The sequence below is a fragment of the Phyllobates terribilis genome, unplaced genomic scaffold, assembly GCF_046119375.1.
Source record: "Phyllobates terribilis strain yellow unplaced genomic scaffold, ASM4611937v1 Scaffold_1090__1_contigs__length_425415, whole genome shotgun sequence".
NCBI lineage: Eukaryota > Metazoa > Chordata > Amphibia > Anura > Dendrobatidae > Phyllobates > Phyllobates terribilis.
This window is the reverse complement of record NW_027363850.1, coordinates 14,705-30,500: the sequence shown is the minus strand read 5'-3', so window position 1 is coordinate 30,500 and position 15,796 is coordinate 14,705. Positions and strand designations below refer to the sequence as shown.

At 43.2% G+C, this 15,796-nt stretch overlaps 9 non-coding genes across 9 annotated transcripts; all 9 read left to right on the top strand.

The window, feature by feature from the left end:
- The first annotated feature begins 207 nt into the window (after positions 1 to 207).
- Positions 208 to 396, top strand: LOC141242978 (U2 spliceosomal RNA). The gene has a single exon (XR_012307325.1). It is a non-coding gene; the product is annotated as a U2 spliceosomal RNA (small nuclear RNA).
- A 1,119-nt stretch (positions 397 to 1,515) lies between these two features.
- LOC141242947 (U2 spliceosomal RNA) lies at positions 1,516 to 1,706 on the top strand. Its single transcript, XR_012307300.1, has one exon. It is a non-coding gene; the product is annotated as a U2 spliceosomal RNA (small nuclear RNA).
- A 5,998-nt stretch (positions 1,707 to 7,704) lies between these two features.
- On the top strand, positions 7,705 to 7,886 carry LOC141242982 (U2 spliceosomal RNA). Its single transcript, XR_012307329.1, has one exon. It is a non-coding gene; the product is annotated as a U2 spliceosomal RNA (small nuclear RNA).
- Positions 7,887 to 9,005: 1,119 nt separating this feature from the next.
- Positions 9,006 to 9,196, top strand: LOC141242936 (U2 spliceosomal RNA). The gene has a single exon (XR_012307289.1). It is a non-coding gene; the product is annotated as a U2 spliceosomal RNA (small nuclear RNA).
- Positions 9,197 to 10,315: 1,119 nt separating this feature from the next.
- LOC141242957 (U2 spliceosomal RNA) lies at positions 10,316 to 10,506 on the top strand. Its single transcript, XR_012307309.1, has one exon. It is a non-coding gene; the product is annotated as a U2 spliceosomal RNA (small nuclear RNA).
- A 1,121-nt stretch (positions 10,507 to 11,627) lies between these two features.
- Positions 11,628 to 11,818, top strand: LOC141242924 (U2 spliceosomal RNA). Its single transcript, XR_012307278.1, has one exon. It is a non-coding gene; the product is annotated as a U2 spliceosomal RNA (small nuclear RNA).
- A 1,120-nt stretch (positions 11,819 to 12,938) lies between these two features.
- LOC141242906 (U2 spliceosomal RNA) lies at positions 12,939 to 13,129 on the top strand. The gene has a single exon (XR_012307261.1). It is a non-coding gene; the product is annotated as a U2 spliceosomal RNA (small nuclear RNA).
- Positions 13,130 to 14,249: 1,120 nt separating this feature from the next.
- Positions 14,250 to 14,440, top strand: LOC141242966 (U2 spliceosomal RNA). The gene has a single exon (XR_012307317.1). It is a non-coding gene; the product is annotated as a U2 spliceosomal RNA (small nuclear RNA).
- Positions 14,441 to 15,562: 1,122 nt separating this feature from the next.
- Positions 15,563 to 15,753, top strand: LOC141242912 (U2 spliceosomal RNA). Its single transcript, XR_012307267.1, has one exon. It is a non-coding gene; the product is annotated as a U2 spliceosomal RNA (small nuclear RNA).
- Positions 15,754 to 15,796: the final 43 nt, after the last annotated feature.

Here is a 15,796-nt window from a genome sequence, read left to right as displayed (position 1 = left end):
CGGCTTCTATGTGGTGTGTACAATTATGGAACACAATTAGTGGTAATTAAATAAACCCAAGTACATCTGTAATTATGATATTCTTAATTGTTACAATGGTTTTATGATGGTAAATTGTGTTTTTACAAAAAACTTGAATTGATTATTATCATGTTTTATCATTTTATTGTAATGTTATAAATGTTCTTTTTTAAAACCTTTGTAAATATACTTTTGAATCAATAAAATTGCGTTGAAACCTTATCTGTTCTTATCAGTTTAATATCTGATACGTCCCCTATCTGGGGACCATATATTAAATGGATTTTTAGAACAGGGAGATGGAAAAAGAGCTTGCTCTGTCCACTCCACGCATTGACCTGGTATTGCAGTATCTCCAGGACCGGTGCACCCCTTCTTTAATGCAGTTTCTAAAATCAGAAAGAATTGAATTCAATGCTTTTTGTTCATTTTGCTTGTTTGTCGGATTTTGGGATGGACTCTTTGGCTTTGCTTTTCTTCTCCTCATTGGATTTTTCATGTTAAAAGTTGCAGAAGCCAGATGACAAGCTCATTTTGGTTCAACTTCAGCAACTGTGCATTGCATTGCCATGTAATGTAATGTAATGCAATGCTATCTATCTAGCTCTCCCTCTATACTTCCTTTTGGATAAACAGACATATTAGGCAAGCATTTTGGAGCTTTCACCTAAATAACTACAGGTGGTGAGATAAGCTGCACAATATAATTGACTTTTCAGTATATTGTTGCACACACACCATCTATTTAGCAAATGCCCTTGTTATCAACAGCAGCCTTTTAAACTCACCTGAGCTAACAGGTATGTGAGCTGGTTACTCTGCTGCGCTTAAAATTTCTTTTTTGGTTTGCTACAATGCCTTTTCTGAAACGTTGTCTCCCTCTGCTGGAACACTGACTTCTTTCATTTAATGCCTGCAGACTATAAAAGAGAAACCAACCCAAAAAGTTTGGTTGATTAGTCTGTGGCATTCTTTTAAACTGTTGCTTATGGCGGTCTCTGTGAGCTTCTCAGTGACATTCAGCCATCCAGGTATCCCGCCTGCAGTAGACGGAATGTGGCAATGGAACGCTGGCTGCGCGTGTCATAATAGGCTCTGAGCCTTTATATACCTGCGCACAGCAGCAGCCACCTTCAGTCTGCTGCTGGACAGCCAGCAGCAGCAGCAGCAGGAGAGGTAATTAATCAGCAACCCTCCTGCTAAGGGTAGACAGCTGCTCGTTCCACCCCCCCCCGCCTTAATTGGTTCTCCTCCCTTCCAACGGTGTTGAGGCGGGTGGGAACAGCCGGGCTTTGAGGGTACTGTGCTAAAAGAGGTGGAGTTATGCAGATCTAAAACGCGTGGATTGCAGCAGCAGCAAGCCGAAAAGTGCAGGCATGTGAGGGATCTAGAGGTTGACAGCATGTCTTCTTAACGGGAGTCCAGGTGGCCATCTCCACAAATGGACTTTTCAGAATCCTTGGGTGGCACCGTAGTCGGAAACCAATTCTGGTTATCGCTTCTCGGCCTTTTGGCTAAGATCAAGTGTAGTATCTGTTCTTATCAGTTTAATATCTGATACGTCCCCTATCTGGGGACCATATATTAAATGGATTTTTAGAACAGGGAGATGGAAAAAGAGCTTGCTCTGTCCACTCCACGCATTGACCTGGTATTGCAGTATCTCCAGGACCGGTGCACCCCTTCTTTAATGCAGTTTCTAAAATCAGAAAGAATTGAATTCAATGCTTTTTGTTCATTTTGCTTGTTTGTCGGATTTTGGGATGGACTCTTTGGCTTTGCTTTTCTTCTCCTCATTGGATTTTTCATGTTAAAAGTTGCAGAAGCCAGATGACAAGCTCATTTTGGTTCAACTTCAGCAACTGTGCATTGCATTGCCATGTAATGTAATGTAATGCAATGCTATCTATCTAGCTCTCCCTCTATACTTCCTTTTGGATAAACAGACATATTAGGCAAGCATTTTGGAGCTTTCACCTAAATAACTACAGGTGGTGAGATAAGCTGCACAATATAATTGACCTTTCAGTATATTGTTGCACACACACCATCTATTTAGCAAATGCCCTTGTTATCAACAGCAGCCTTTTAAACTCACCTGAGCTAACAGGTATGTGAGCTGGTTACTCTGCTGCGCTTAAAATTTCTTTTTTGGTTTGCTACAATGCCTTTTCTGAAACGTTGTCTCCCTCTGCTGGAACACTGACTTCTTTCATTTAATGCCTGCAGACTATAAAAGAGAAACCAACCCAAAAAGTTTGGTTGATTAGTCTGTGGCATTCTTTTAAACTGTTGCTTATGGCGGTCTCTGTGAGCTTCTCAGTGACATTCAGCCATCCAGGTATCCCGCCTGCAGTAGACGGAATGTGGCAATGGAACGCTGGCTGCGCGTGTCATAATAGGCTCTGAGCCTTTATATACCTGCGCACAGCAGCAGCCACCTTCAGTCTGCTGCTGGACAGCCAGCAGCAGCAGCAGCAGGAGAGGTAATTAATCAGCAACCCTCCTGCTAAGGGTAGACAGCTGCTCGTTCCACCCCCCCCCCGCCTTAATTGGTTCTCCTCCCTTCCAACGGTGTTGAGGCGGGTGGGAACAGCCGGGGGTTGAGGGTACTGTGCTAAAAGAGGTGGAGTTATGCAGATCTAAAACGCGTGGATTGCAGCAGCAGCAAGCCGAAAAGTGCAGGCATGTGAGGGATCTAGAGGTTGACAGCATGTCTTCTTAACGGGAGTCCAGGTGGCCATCTCCACAAATGGACTTTTCAGAATCCTTGGGTGGCACCGTAGTCGGAAACCAATTCTGGTTATCGCTTCTCGGCCTTTTGGCTACGACCAAGTGTTGTTGCTGGAAGACTCCAAAGCCTATCGCATCCTCGGCCTTGAGGCATCGGCAGTTCTACTGTCTTAAGCCTCCTGCTGCTATAGGGGGTGTGCGTGCTGAAGAGAACCAAGAAGGCGATCGACTTACCTGAATATGGCGATGGCGACATCGGCTACTCTCCGTTCTGCTGGAGCTGGCGACTTGAAGATCAAGAACTCTTTCAAGATTGAAGTTGAAGAGCGAGCCCGTGACAAGTTCTCCCTGTCTTTCTTCGTGAGGAAGGTCCTGCTTGAGATCCTGCAGGTGAAAAGGGAGAACATTCTGGCACTTCAAGATGCTCCTGGACGCTTTGTGCTTACCCTGACCTCTGAAGTGGCATCTCAGAATTTTTACCATCAGATCAAGCTGAGACTTCAGGAGGAAGATCTTAAAGGACTGTGTTTTGTGACCCTCTGCCTGGCAGAAGAGAAGTCTGTGGTGGTTCATATGAGCAATCCGCATGTCTCTGAAAAGGATGTGGCTGCGTTTCTGCATAACTATTGCTCTGAGGTCCACTTTTCTCACAAAATCATGAACTCTGAGAGGTTGTGGACCGGAAAATACAAGTTCATCGTGAAGCTGAGAGAAGGTTTGGGAATTGGTGGACTCATTCATCCGCCTCAGAGCTTCCTGATTGGCAGAGAGAGAGGAAGACTCTTCTATCCAGGGATGCCTATCTTCTGCAGAAAATGTATGGACTTTGGGCATTCCTTTGAGAGCTGCAAGGAGGAGAACGCTCTTTGCAAGAAGTGCTATCAAAAAGGACATGTCACTCTGAACTGCCCAAATCAGATGATCTGTAATATCTGCCGTATCCCTGGGCACTCTTTTCGGGATTGTCCGTTGAGAAAAAAGACCTTCAGCTATGCAGATGCAGCTCGGGGGGGAGCCCCTCCGAAGCGGTCCAGTCCTGAAGAACAAACAGACAAATCCAAGGACCCTCCCGGGAACCCTTCTGGGGATCCGCCCAAGGACACTGCTGGGGACCCGCCTGGGGATAGCATTGTTCTCAAGGATTGGTCGGAGAGTCCAGATGGTCATGTGGTGGAGGAGAATCCAGCTGAGTCTGAAGTGGAGATGGGAGAGGAGTCTTCTAAGGAGGCTGGTGGTGAGGAGGAGGAGGAGGAGATTGACATTGACGTGGAGGTTTTGAGGAAAAGGAAAAAGGAGAAGTCGAGTTTGTTTAAGGGAGAGAGCGCCAGCAAAAGACCTGCTGGGCGTTTGAAAATAGTCCTCCCTAATTACTCACCTAAACCGATCATCTCAGTTCCTAAACCTGTAAACCCATCTGATCCGGTGAACATCGAGGAATTCTCAGACACGGACGTTTCTGCGGGTCCCTCTACCCCGGTCGGATTCATGTCAGATACGGACTCAAGCTCTGTTTAAATGATTTATGGCTACACTCAAAATTGCCTCACTAAATGTGAGGAGTTTAAAGGGCTCTGTCAAGAGAGCTGCTTTATTTTCTTACCTGATGACTTTAGATGCTGATATTTTTTTACTTCAAGAATGCGGCATTGACCATGACCCTAACTATAACAAACTAAGGGAAGATTGGGCGAACGGACCTTCCATCTGGTCCAGTGAAAATGGATCGCGTGCTACTGGTGTTGGTGTCCTGTTTAAAAACAAAGACTTTAAGGTTACCTCGTTCACTGAAGTTGAACCTGGACGTGCACTAGTTGTTAATGTGAGTTACTGTGGATCCGAGTTCAAGCTGATTAATGTTTATGCATCTCCGATTAAAGAGGAAAGATCCAGTTTATTAGATATCATCAAACTCTTTATACCTGGTCCTACACCAACTGTGGTTGGCGGTGACTTCAATTGTATCCGGTCTGATGAAAATAGGACATCAGGTACTAGAAGGAAAGACAAAACTGAGATGCAGTTAAAAAATCTAATCGACGATACTTGCCTGAATGATGTCTGGAGAGTAAAGAATACCTCTGAACCAGGATACACTTGGGAGAACAATCTTCTAAAATCAAGAATTGACTTTGTTCTGACATCACAGAGTTTTAAAGTGAATAAAGTGGATCTAACAGGTAACATCTTTTCTGACCACAAAACGTTAATTACTCACTTGGAATTGCCCAGTCTAGAGAAAGGGCGAGGTGTCTGGAAGTTGAACACTCTGCTGCTGGAAGATGAAAGTATAAAAGAGGAATTTTTGAAATTTTATAAAAAACTACAGGGGAAAAAACGTTATTACAAAAGAATTCTAGAATGGTGGGAGTATGTGAAGTCTCAAATTAGACATTTTTTTCTCTTAGCTGGCAAAAGGAAGGCCAGACAGAATCAGAAATGGTTTAAAGACCTGAATACAAAACTGCAAACAGGTTACAAACTCAGAAATGCAGGGATAGATATGGAGGATGTTATTTTACAAGTCAAAGAAGACATTAAAAAAGCAATTGAACAGAAAGGCAAAGAAATAATTTTCAACGCCAAGGTAGAACATATGGAAAAAAATGAAACATGTTCCAGGTTCTTTTTCAAAAAATCTTTAGAACGCAAAGAATTAATTAAAGAACTTGATGGTGAAACAACTAAAGATGGACTGTTGGACAAAGCGCAAACTTTTTATCAAAATCTTTTTAGCGAAAAGAAAATTGACGCTGATTTTTTACCTGATGCTCTTAATTCATTGCAGAATCACCTTGAAAAGCAAGATCAAGAGTTGTTGATTGAAGATATCTGTGAAGAAGAACTGCTAAGTGCAATCAAAAGCTTTTCTAGAGGAAAAACACCGGGTACTGACGGACTACAAATTGAATTTTATCTTACTTTTTGGGAGATTTTAAAAGACGACCTGTTTGAGATTTTTAAAGCTGTCTTTTTATGTGACAAATTGCCTGAATCTTGGAGAAGTGGTGTGGTCACCCTGCTTTTTAAAAAAGGAGATAAGACTAATCTAGAGAACTGGAGACCAATCACGTTACTCAACGTAGATTATAAAATTATGGCAAAAATCATGGTGAACAGAATGAAGAAGGTGATAGAGAAGGTCGTGCATCCTGATCAGGTATGTGGTGTGCCTGGTCGTACAATTGCAGAAAACTTGAATATTATACGGGACGCAATTTGGTATCAGCAAGAGAGGAAGCAAAAGCTAGCTCTTCTGTCCCTTGATTTCCAGAAAGCGTACGACAGAGTCTCTCATAAGTACCTGTATTCTGTGTTAAAGAAAATGAAATTCCCGGATGTTTTTATTAAGCACATTGCACTTTTATATGATGGAAGTTTTAGCAGGATTTTAATTAATGGTTTTTTATCTTCAGAAGTTTTTCTAAAGTCGGGCGTCAAACAAGGATGCCCACTTTCGCCTCTGCTCTTTATCTGCGCAATCGAGCCTCTACTGGCAATGTTGAGGAAAGATAAGATGGTGAAAGGTGTACCCATACCAGGTGGAAATGGACTAAGTACTAAGTCACTGGGGTACATGGATGACATCACGATCCTGTGCGACTCAGAACAATCGCTGAGAAGAGCAGTAAGAACTACTGATTTTTTCTGTTTAGCATCTGCCTTCAAACTGAACTTGGAGAAGAGCGAATGTCTTGGATTCGGTGATTGGTCAGATGCGCAGATTCCTCAACTTAAAATAAGAAGTGATAAGATCAAAATTTTAGGTGTTGTGTTTACAAAAAAGAATGATGGAGAAGAAAGTTGGCAGTTGGTGAAGGAGAAAATGCAAAAGAAGATAAGTTTATGGAAACTCAGAAAATTATCAATGGAAGGTAAAAACTTGATCATTAAGTCTTTGTTGTTGCCGATAATGTTGTTTTTAAGTATGGTGTACCCCCCGAATGAGAACACAATAAAGTTTCTCCAGAGACAAATTTTTCTTTTTCTGTGGGGATCAAAAATGGAGAAGGTTCGAAGAGAGACAATGTACAAGCAGCATAAATATGGTGGAAAGAATATCCCAAATATCAAAAAATTTTTGTACCTAAAGTTCTTTAGTTTTTGCTTCAAAATGACCAATCTAAGAACTCATTGGTCTTTCTACTTAAGATATGCAGCTGGAGATATCTTTAGGAAAAGAAAGTGGATAACATTGCCCCAAAATTCTCCTGTCCTAATTACACCGCCAAAACAATATGTCTTACTAGAAAAAACAATTAGACTTTATAACTTACCTGAAGTAGATGTGGAGATGCTGTCAAATTCAAGAAGACTGGCTCTAGAGACAAAGAGAAAAGAAACGATGACAGCAGTGGCAAACTTTACTTACACTAAAAGTGGAAGAATTTGGAGAATGACTTATGCACCTTATCTAACAAATGAATATAAAGACTTGGCATGGGCAATAGTGCAAGAATGTGTTCCTGTTAGATTTTTTCAACACAGAAGGGGATTGTGCAATACTGCAAGATGCCCTAGAACAGGCTGTGTTAGAGAGGAAACAGTTTTACACACCTTTTGGAACTGTTTTTATGCCCAAAATGTCTGGAAAGAAGTTGGAAGTCTCTTAAAGTTTGTTACTGGTCTTAAGTTTTTAAATCACGAAGTAGTTTTATATGGAAATTTTACATGTCAATCAAAAGAAAAAGAAAGAGTCATTTCGATAATGATAAATGGAATAAAGAATGCGCTATGGAAAGTCCGAAACATATTGCTTTTTAAAAGAGATTTTATAAGTGAAAGTGAATGCATAAAATTAGCACTAAGTGAAATATATATTTATTACCTGTTAGATCTGAAGAGAATTGGGAAAAAAAGAGCCAAGAGTCTATGGAACTTTCATCTGTGGAACCTTGTAGCATGAACAGATTATAAGGCAAGAGAAATATTAGAAGAGAAATAACAACTGAAATATAAGAACAAAATGAAAAAGAAAAAAATCTGTTCTTATCAGTTTAATATCTGATACGTCCCCTATCTGGGGACCATATATTAAATGGATTTTTAGAACAGGGAGATGGAAAAAGAGCTTGCTCTGTCCACTCCACGCATTGACCTGGTATTGCAGTATCTCCAGGACCGGTGCACCCCTTCTTTAATGCAGTTTCTAAAATCAGAAAGAATTGAATTCAATGCTTTTTGTTCATTTTGCTTGTTTGTCGGATTTTGGGATGGACTCTTTGGCTTTGCTTTTCTTCTCCTCATTGGATTTTTCATGTTAAAAGTTGCAGAAGCCAGATGACAAGCTCATTTTGGTTCAACTTCAGCAACTGTGCATTGCATTGCCATGTAATGTAATGTAATGCAATGCTATCTATCTAGCTCTCCCTCTATACTTCCCTTTGGATAAACAGACATATTAGGCAAGCATTTTGGAGCTTTCACCTAAATAACTACAGGTGGTGAGATAAGCTGCACAATATAATTGACCTTTCAGTATATTGTTGCACACACACCATCTATTTAGCAAATGCCCTTGTTATCAACAGCAGCCTTTTAAACTCACCTGAGCTAACAGGTATGTGAGCTGGTTACTCTGCTGCGCTTAAAATTTCTTTTTTGGTTTGCTACAATGCCTTTTCTGAAACGTTGTCTCCCTCTGCTGGAACACTGACTTCTTTCATTTAATGCCTGCAGACTATAAAAGAGAAACCAACCCAAAAAGTTTGGTTGATTAGTCTGTGGCATTCTTTTAAACTGTTGCTTATGGCGGTCTCTGTGAGCTTCTCAGTGACATTCAGCCATCCAGGTATCCCGCCTGCAGTAGAAGGAATGTGGCAATGGAAAGCTGGCTGCGCGTGTTATAATAGGCTCTGAGCCTTTATATACCTGCGCACAGCAGCAGCCACCTTCAGTCTGCTGCTGGACAGCCAGCAGCAGCAGCAGCAGGAGAGGTAATTAATCAGCAACCCTCCTGCTAAGGGTAGACAGCTGCTCGTTCCACCCCCCCCCGCCTTAATTGGTTCTCCTCCCTTCCAACGGTGTTGAGGCGGGTGGGAACAGCCGGGGGTTGAGGGTACTGTGCTAAAAGAGGTGGAGTTATGCAGATCTAAAACGCGTGGATTGCAGCAGCAGCAAGCCGAAAAGTGCAGGCATGTGAGGGATCTAGAGGTTGACAGCATGTCTTCTTAACGGGAGTCCAGGTGGCCATCTCCACAAATGGACTTTTCAGAATCCTTGGGTGGCACCGTAGTCGGAAACCAATTCTGGTTATCGCTTCTCGGCCTTTTGGCTAAGATCAAGTGTAGTATCTGTTCTTATCAGTTTAATATCTGATACGTCCCCTATCTGGGGACCATATATTAAATGGATTTTTAGAACAGGGAGATGGAAAAAGAGCTTGCTCTGTCCACTCCACGCATTGACCTGGTATTGCAGTATCTCCAGGACCGGTGCACCCCTTCTTTAATGCAGTTTCTAAAATCAGAAAGAATTGAATTCAATGCTTTTTGTTCATTTTGCTTGTTTGTCGGATTTTGGGATGGACTCTTTGGCTTTGCTTTTCTTCTCCTCATTGGATTTTTCATGTTAAAAGTTGCAGAAGCCAGATGACAAGCTCATTTTGGTTCAACTTCAGCAACTGTGCATTGCATTGCCATGTAATGTAATGTAATGCAATGCTATCTATCTAGCTCTCCCTCTATACTTCCTTTTGGATAAACAGACATATTAGGCAAGCATTTTGGAGCTTTCACCTAAATAACTACAGGTGGTGAGATAAGCTGCACAATATAATTGACCTTTCAGTATATTGTTGCACACACACCATCTATTTAGCAAATGCCCTTGTTATCAACAGCAGCCTTTTAAACTCACCTGAGCTAACAGGTATGTGAGCTGGTTACTCTGCTGGGCTTAAAATTTCTTTTTTGGTTTGCTACAATGCCTTTTCTGAAACGTTGTCTCCCTCTGCTGGAACACTGACTTCTTTCATTTAATGCCTGCAGACTATAAAAGAGAAACCAACCCAAAAAGTTTGGTTGATTAGTCTGTGGCATTCTTTTAAACTGTTGCTTATGGCGGTCTCTGTGAGCTTCTCAGTGACATTCAGCCATCCAGGTATCCCGCCTGCAGTAGACGGAATGTGGCAATGGAACGCTGGCTGCGCGTGTCATAATAGGCTCTGAGCCTTTATATACCTGCGCACAGCAGCAGCCACCTTCAGTCTGCTGCTGGACAGCCAGCAGCAGCAGCAGCAGGAGAGGTAATTAATCAGCAACCCTAGTGCTAAGGGTAGACAGCTGCTCGTTCCACCCCCCCCCGCCTTAATTGGTTCTCCTCACTTCCAACGGTGTTGAGGCGGGTGGGAACAGCCGGGCTTTGAGGGTACTGTGCTAAAAGAGGTGGAGTTATGCAGATCTAAAACGCGTGGATTGCAGCAGCAGCAAGCCGAAAAGTGCAGGCATGTGAGGGATCTAGAGGTTGACAGCATGTCTTCTTAACGGGAGTCCAGGTGGCCATCTCCACAAATGGACTTTTCAGAATCCTTGGGTGGCACCGTAGTCGGAAACCAATTCTGGTTATCGCTTCTCGGCCTTTTGGCTAAGATCAAGTGTAGTATCTGTTCTTATCAGTTTAATATCTGATACGTCCCCTATCTGGGGACCATATATTAAATGGATTTTTAGAACAGGGAGATTGAAAAAGAGCTTGCTCTGTCCACTCCACGCATTGACCTGGTATTGCAGTATCTCCAGGACCGATGCACCCCTTCTTTAATGCAGTTTCTAAAATCAGAAAGAATTGAATTCAATGCTTTTTGTTCATTTTGCTTGTTTGTCGGATTTTGGGATGGACTCTTTGGCTTTGCTTTTCTTCTCCTCATTGGATTTTTCATGTTAAAAGTTGCAGAAGCCAGATGACAAGCTCATTTTGGTTCAACTTCAGCAACTGTGCATTGCATTGCCATGTAATGTAATGTAATGCAATGCTATCTATCTAGCTCTCCCTCTATACTTCCTTTTGGATAAACAGACATATTAGGCAAGCATTTTGGAGCTTTCACCTAAATAACTACAGGTGGTGAGATAAGCTGCACAATATAATTGACCTTTCAGTATATTGTTGCACACACACCATCTATTTAGCAAATGCCCTTGTTATCAACAGCAGCCTTTTAAACTCACCTGAGCTAACAGGTATGTGAGCTGGTTACTCTGCTGCGCTTAAAATTTCTTTTTTGGTTTGCTACAATGCCTTTTCTGAAACGTTGTCTCCCTCTGCTGGAACACTGACTTCTTTCATTTAATGCCTGCAGACTATAAAAGAGAAACCAACCCAAAAAGTTTGGTTGATTAGTCTGTGGCATTCTTTTAAACTGTTGCTTATGGCGGTCTCTGTGAGCTTCTCAGTGACATTCAGCCATCCAGGTATCCCGCCTGCAGTAGACGGAATGTGGCAATGGAACGCTGGCTGCGCGTGTCATAATAGGCTCTGAGCCTTTATATACCTGCGCACAGCAGCAGCCACCTTCAGTCTGCTGCTGGACAGCCAGCAGCAGCAGCAGCAGGAGAGGTAATTAATCAGCAACCCTCCTGCTAAGGGTAGACAGCTGCTCGTTCCACCCCCCCCCCCGGCTTAATTGGTTCTCCTCCCTTCCAACGGTGTTGAGGCGGGTGGGAACAGCCGGGGGTTGAGGGTACTGTGCTAAAAGAGGTGGAGTTATGCAGATCTAAAACGCGTGGATTGCAGCAGCAGCAAGCCGAAAAGTGCAGGCATGTGAGGGATCTAGAGGTTGACAGCATGTCTTCTTAACGGGAGTCCAGGTGGCCATCTCCACAAATGGACTTTTCAGAATCCTTGGGTGGCACCGTAGTCGGAAACCAATTCTGGTTATCGCTTCTCGGCCTTTTGGCTAAGATCAAGTGTAGTATCTGTTCTTATCAGTTTAATATCTGATACGTCCCCTATCTGGGGACCATATATTAAATGGATTTTTAGAACAGGGAGATGGAAAAAGAGCTTGCTCTGTCCACTCCACGCATTGACCTGGTATTGCAGTATCTCCAGGACCGGTGCACCCCTTCTTTAATGCAGTTTCTAAAATCAGAAAGAATTGAATTCAATGCTTTTTGTTCATTTTGCTTGTTTGTCGGATTTTGGGATGGACTCTTTGGCTTTGCTTTTCTTCTCCTCATTGGATTTTTCATGTTAAAAGTTGCAGAAGCCAGATGACAAGCTCATTTTGGTTCAACTTCAGCAACTGTGCATTGCATTGCCATGTAATGTAATGTAATGCAATGCTATCTATCTAGCTCTCCCTCTATACTTCCTTTTGGATAAACAGACATATTAGGCAAGCATTTTGGAGCTTTCACCTAAATAACTACAGGTGGTGAGATAAGCTGCACAATATAATTGACCTTTCAGTATATTGTTGCACACACACCATCTATTTAGCAAATGCCCTTGTTATCAACAGCAGCCTTTTAAACTCACCTGAGCTAACAGGTATGTGAGCTGGTTACTCTGCTGCGCTTAAAATTTCTTTTTTGGTTTGCTACAATGCCTTTTCTGAAACGTTGTCTCCCTCTGCTGGAACACTGACTTCTTTCATTTAATGCCTGCAGACTATAAAAGAGAAACCAACCCAAAAAGTTTGGTTGATTAGTCTGTGGCATTCTTTTAAACTGTTGCTTATGGCGGTCTCTGTGAGCTTCTCAGTGACATTCAGCCATCCAGGTATCCCGCCTGCAGTAGACGGAATGTGGCAATGGAACGCTGGCTGCGCGTGTCATAATAGGCTCTGAGCCTTTATATACCTGCGCACAGCAGCAGCCACCTTCAGTCTGCTGCTGGACAGCCAGCAGCAGCAGCAGCAGGAGAGGTAATTAATCAGCAACCCTCCTGCTAAGGGTAGACAGCTGCTCGTTCCACCCCCCCCCCGGCTTAATTGGTTCTCCTCCCTTCCAACGGTGTTGAGGCGGGTGGGAACAGCCGGGGGTTGAGGGTACTGTGCTAAAAGAGGTGGAGTTATGCAGATCTAAAACGCGTGGATTGCAGCAGCAGCAAGCCGAAAAGTGCAGGCATGTGAGGGATCTAGAGGTTGACAGCATGTCTTCTTAACGGGAGTCCAGGTGGCCATCTCCACAAATGGACTTTTCAGAATCCTTGGGTGGCACCGTAGTCGGAAACCAATTCTGGTTATCGCTTCTCGGCCTTTTGGCTAAGATCAAGTGTAGTATCTGTTCTTATCAGTTTAATATCTGATACGTCCCCTATCTGGGGACCATATATTAAATGGATTTTTAGAACAGGGAGATGGAAAAAGAGCTTGCTCTGTCCACTCCACGCATTGACCTGGTATTGCAGTATCTCCAGGATCGGTGCACCCCTTCTTTAATGCAGTTTCTAAAATCAGAAAGAATTGAATTCAATGCTTTTTGTTCATTTTGCTTGTTTGTCGGATTTTGGGATGGACTCTTTGGCTTTGCTTTTCTTCTCCTCATTGGATTTTTCATGTTAAAAGTTGCAGAAGCCAGATGACAAGCTCATTTTGGTTCAACTTCAGCAACTGTGCATTGCATTGCCATGTAATGTAATGTAATGCAATGCTATCTATCTAGCTCTCCCTCTATACTTCCTTTTGGATAAACAGACATATTAGGCAAGCATTTTGGAGCTTTCACCTAAATAACTACAGGTGGTGAGATAAGCTGCACAATATAATTGACCTTTCAGTATATTGTTGCACACACACCATCTATTTAGCAAATGCCCTTGTTATCAACAGCAGCCTTTTAAACTCACCTGAGCTAACAGGTATGTGAGCTGGTTACTCTGCTGCGCTTAAAATTTCTTTTTTGGTTTGCTACAATGCCTTTTCTGAAACGTTGTCTCCCTCTGCTGGAACACTGACTTCTTTCATTTAATGCCTGCAGACTATAAAAGAGAAACCAACCCAAAAAGTTTGGTTGATTAGTCTGTGGCATTCTTTTAAACTGTTGCTTATGGCGGTCTCTGTGAGCTTCTCAGTGACATTCAGCCATCCAGGTATCCCGCCTGCAGTAGACGGAATGTGGCAATGGAACGCTGGCTGCGCGTGTCATAATAGGCTCTGAGCCTTTATATACCTGCGCACAGCAGCAGCCACCTTCAGTCTGCTGCTGGACAGCCAGCAGCAGCAGCAGCAGGAGAGGTAATTAATCAGCAACCCTCCTGCTAAGGGTAGACAGCTGCTCGTTCCACCCCCCCCCCGCCTTAATTGGTTCTCCGCCCTTCCAACGGTGTTGAGGCGGGTGGGAACAGCCGGGGGTTGAGGGTACTGTGCTAAAAGAGGTGGAGTTATGCAGATCTAAAACGCGTGGATTGCAGCAGCAGCAAGCCGAAAAGTGCAGGCATGTGAGGGATCTAGAGGTTGACAGCATGTCTTCTTAACGGGAGTCCAGGTGGCCATCTCCACAAATGGACTTTTCAGAATCCTTGGGTGGCACCGTAGTCGGAAACCAATTCTGGTTATCGCTCCTCGGCCTTTTGGCTAAGATCAAGTGTAGTATCTGTTCTTATCAGTTTAATATCTGATACGTCCCCTATCTGGGGACCATATATTAAATGGATTTTTAGAACAGGGAGATGGAAAAAGAGCTTGCTCTGTCCACTCCACGCATTGACCTGGTATTGCAGTATCTCCAGGACCGGTGCACCCCTTCTTTAATGCAGTTTCTAAAATCAGAAAGAATTGAATTCAATGCTTTTTGTTCATTTTGCTTGTTTGTCGGATTTTGGGATGGACTCTTTGGCTTTGCTTTTCTTCTCCTCATTGGATTTTTCATGTTAAAAGTTGCAGAAGCCAGATGACAAGCTCATTTTGGTTCAACTTCAGCAACTGTGCATTGCATTGCCATGTAATGTAATGTAATGCAATGCTATCTATCTAGCTCTCCCTCTATACTTCCTTTTGGATAAACAGACATATTAGGCAAGCATTTTGGAGCTTTCACCTAAATAACTACAGGTGGTGAGATAAGCTGCACAATATAATTGACCTTTCAGTATATTGTTGCACACACACCATCTATTTAGCAAATGCCCTTGTTATCAACAGCAGCCTTTTAAACTCACCTGAGCTAACAGGTATGTGAGCTGGTTACTCTGCTGCGCTTAAAATTTCTTTTTTGGTTTGCTACAATGCCTTTTCTGAAACGTTGTCTCCCTCTGCTGGAACACTGACTTCTTTCATTTAATGCCTGCAGACTATAAAAGAGAAACCAACCCAAAAAGTTTGGTTGATTAGTCTGTGGCATTCTTTTAAACTGTTGCTTATGGCGGTCTCTGTGAGCTTCTCAGTGACATTCAGCCATCCAGGTATCCCGCCTGCAGTAGACGGAATGTGGCAATGGAACGCTGGCTGCGCGTGTCATAATAGGCTCTGAGCCTTTATATACCTGCGCACAGCAGCAGCCACCTTCAGTCTGCTGCTGGACAGCCAGCAGCAGCAGCAGCAGGAGAGGTAATTAATCAGCAACCCTCCTGCTAAGGGTAGACAGCTGCTCGTTCCACCCCCCCCCCCCGCCTTAATTGGTTCTCCTCCCTTCCAACGGTGTTGAGGCGGGTGGGAACAGCCGGGGGTTGAGGGTACTGTGATAAAAGAGGTGGAGTTATGCAGATCTAAAACGCGTGGATTGCAGCAGCAGCAAGCCGAAAAGTGCAGGCATGTGAGGGATCTAGAGGTTGACAGCATGTCTTCTTAACGGGAGTCCAGGTGGCCATCTCCACAAATGGACTTTTCAGAATCCTTGGGTGGCACCGTAGTCGGAAACCAATTCTGGTTATCGCTTCTCGGCCTTTTGGCTAAGATCAAGTGTAGTATCTGTTCTTATCAGTTTAATATCTGATACGTCCCCTATCTGGGGACCATATATTAAATGGATTTTTAGAACAGGGAGATGGAAAAAGAGCTTGCTCTGTCCACTCCACGCATTGACCTGGTATTGCAGTATCTCCAGGACCGGTGCACCCCTTCTTTAATGCAGTTTCTAAAATCAGAAAGAATTGAATTCAATGC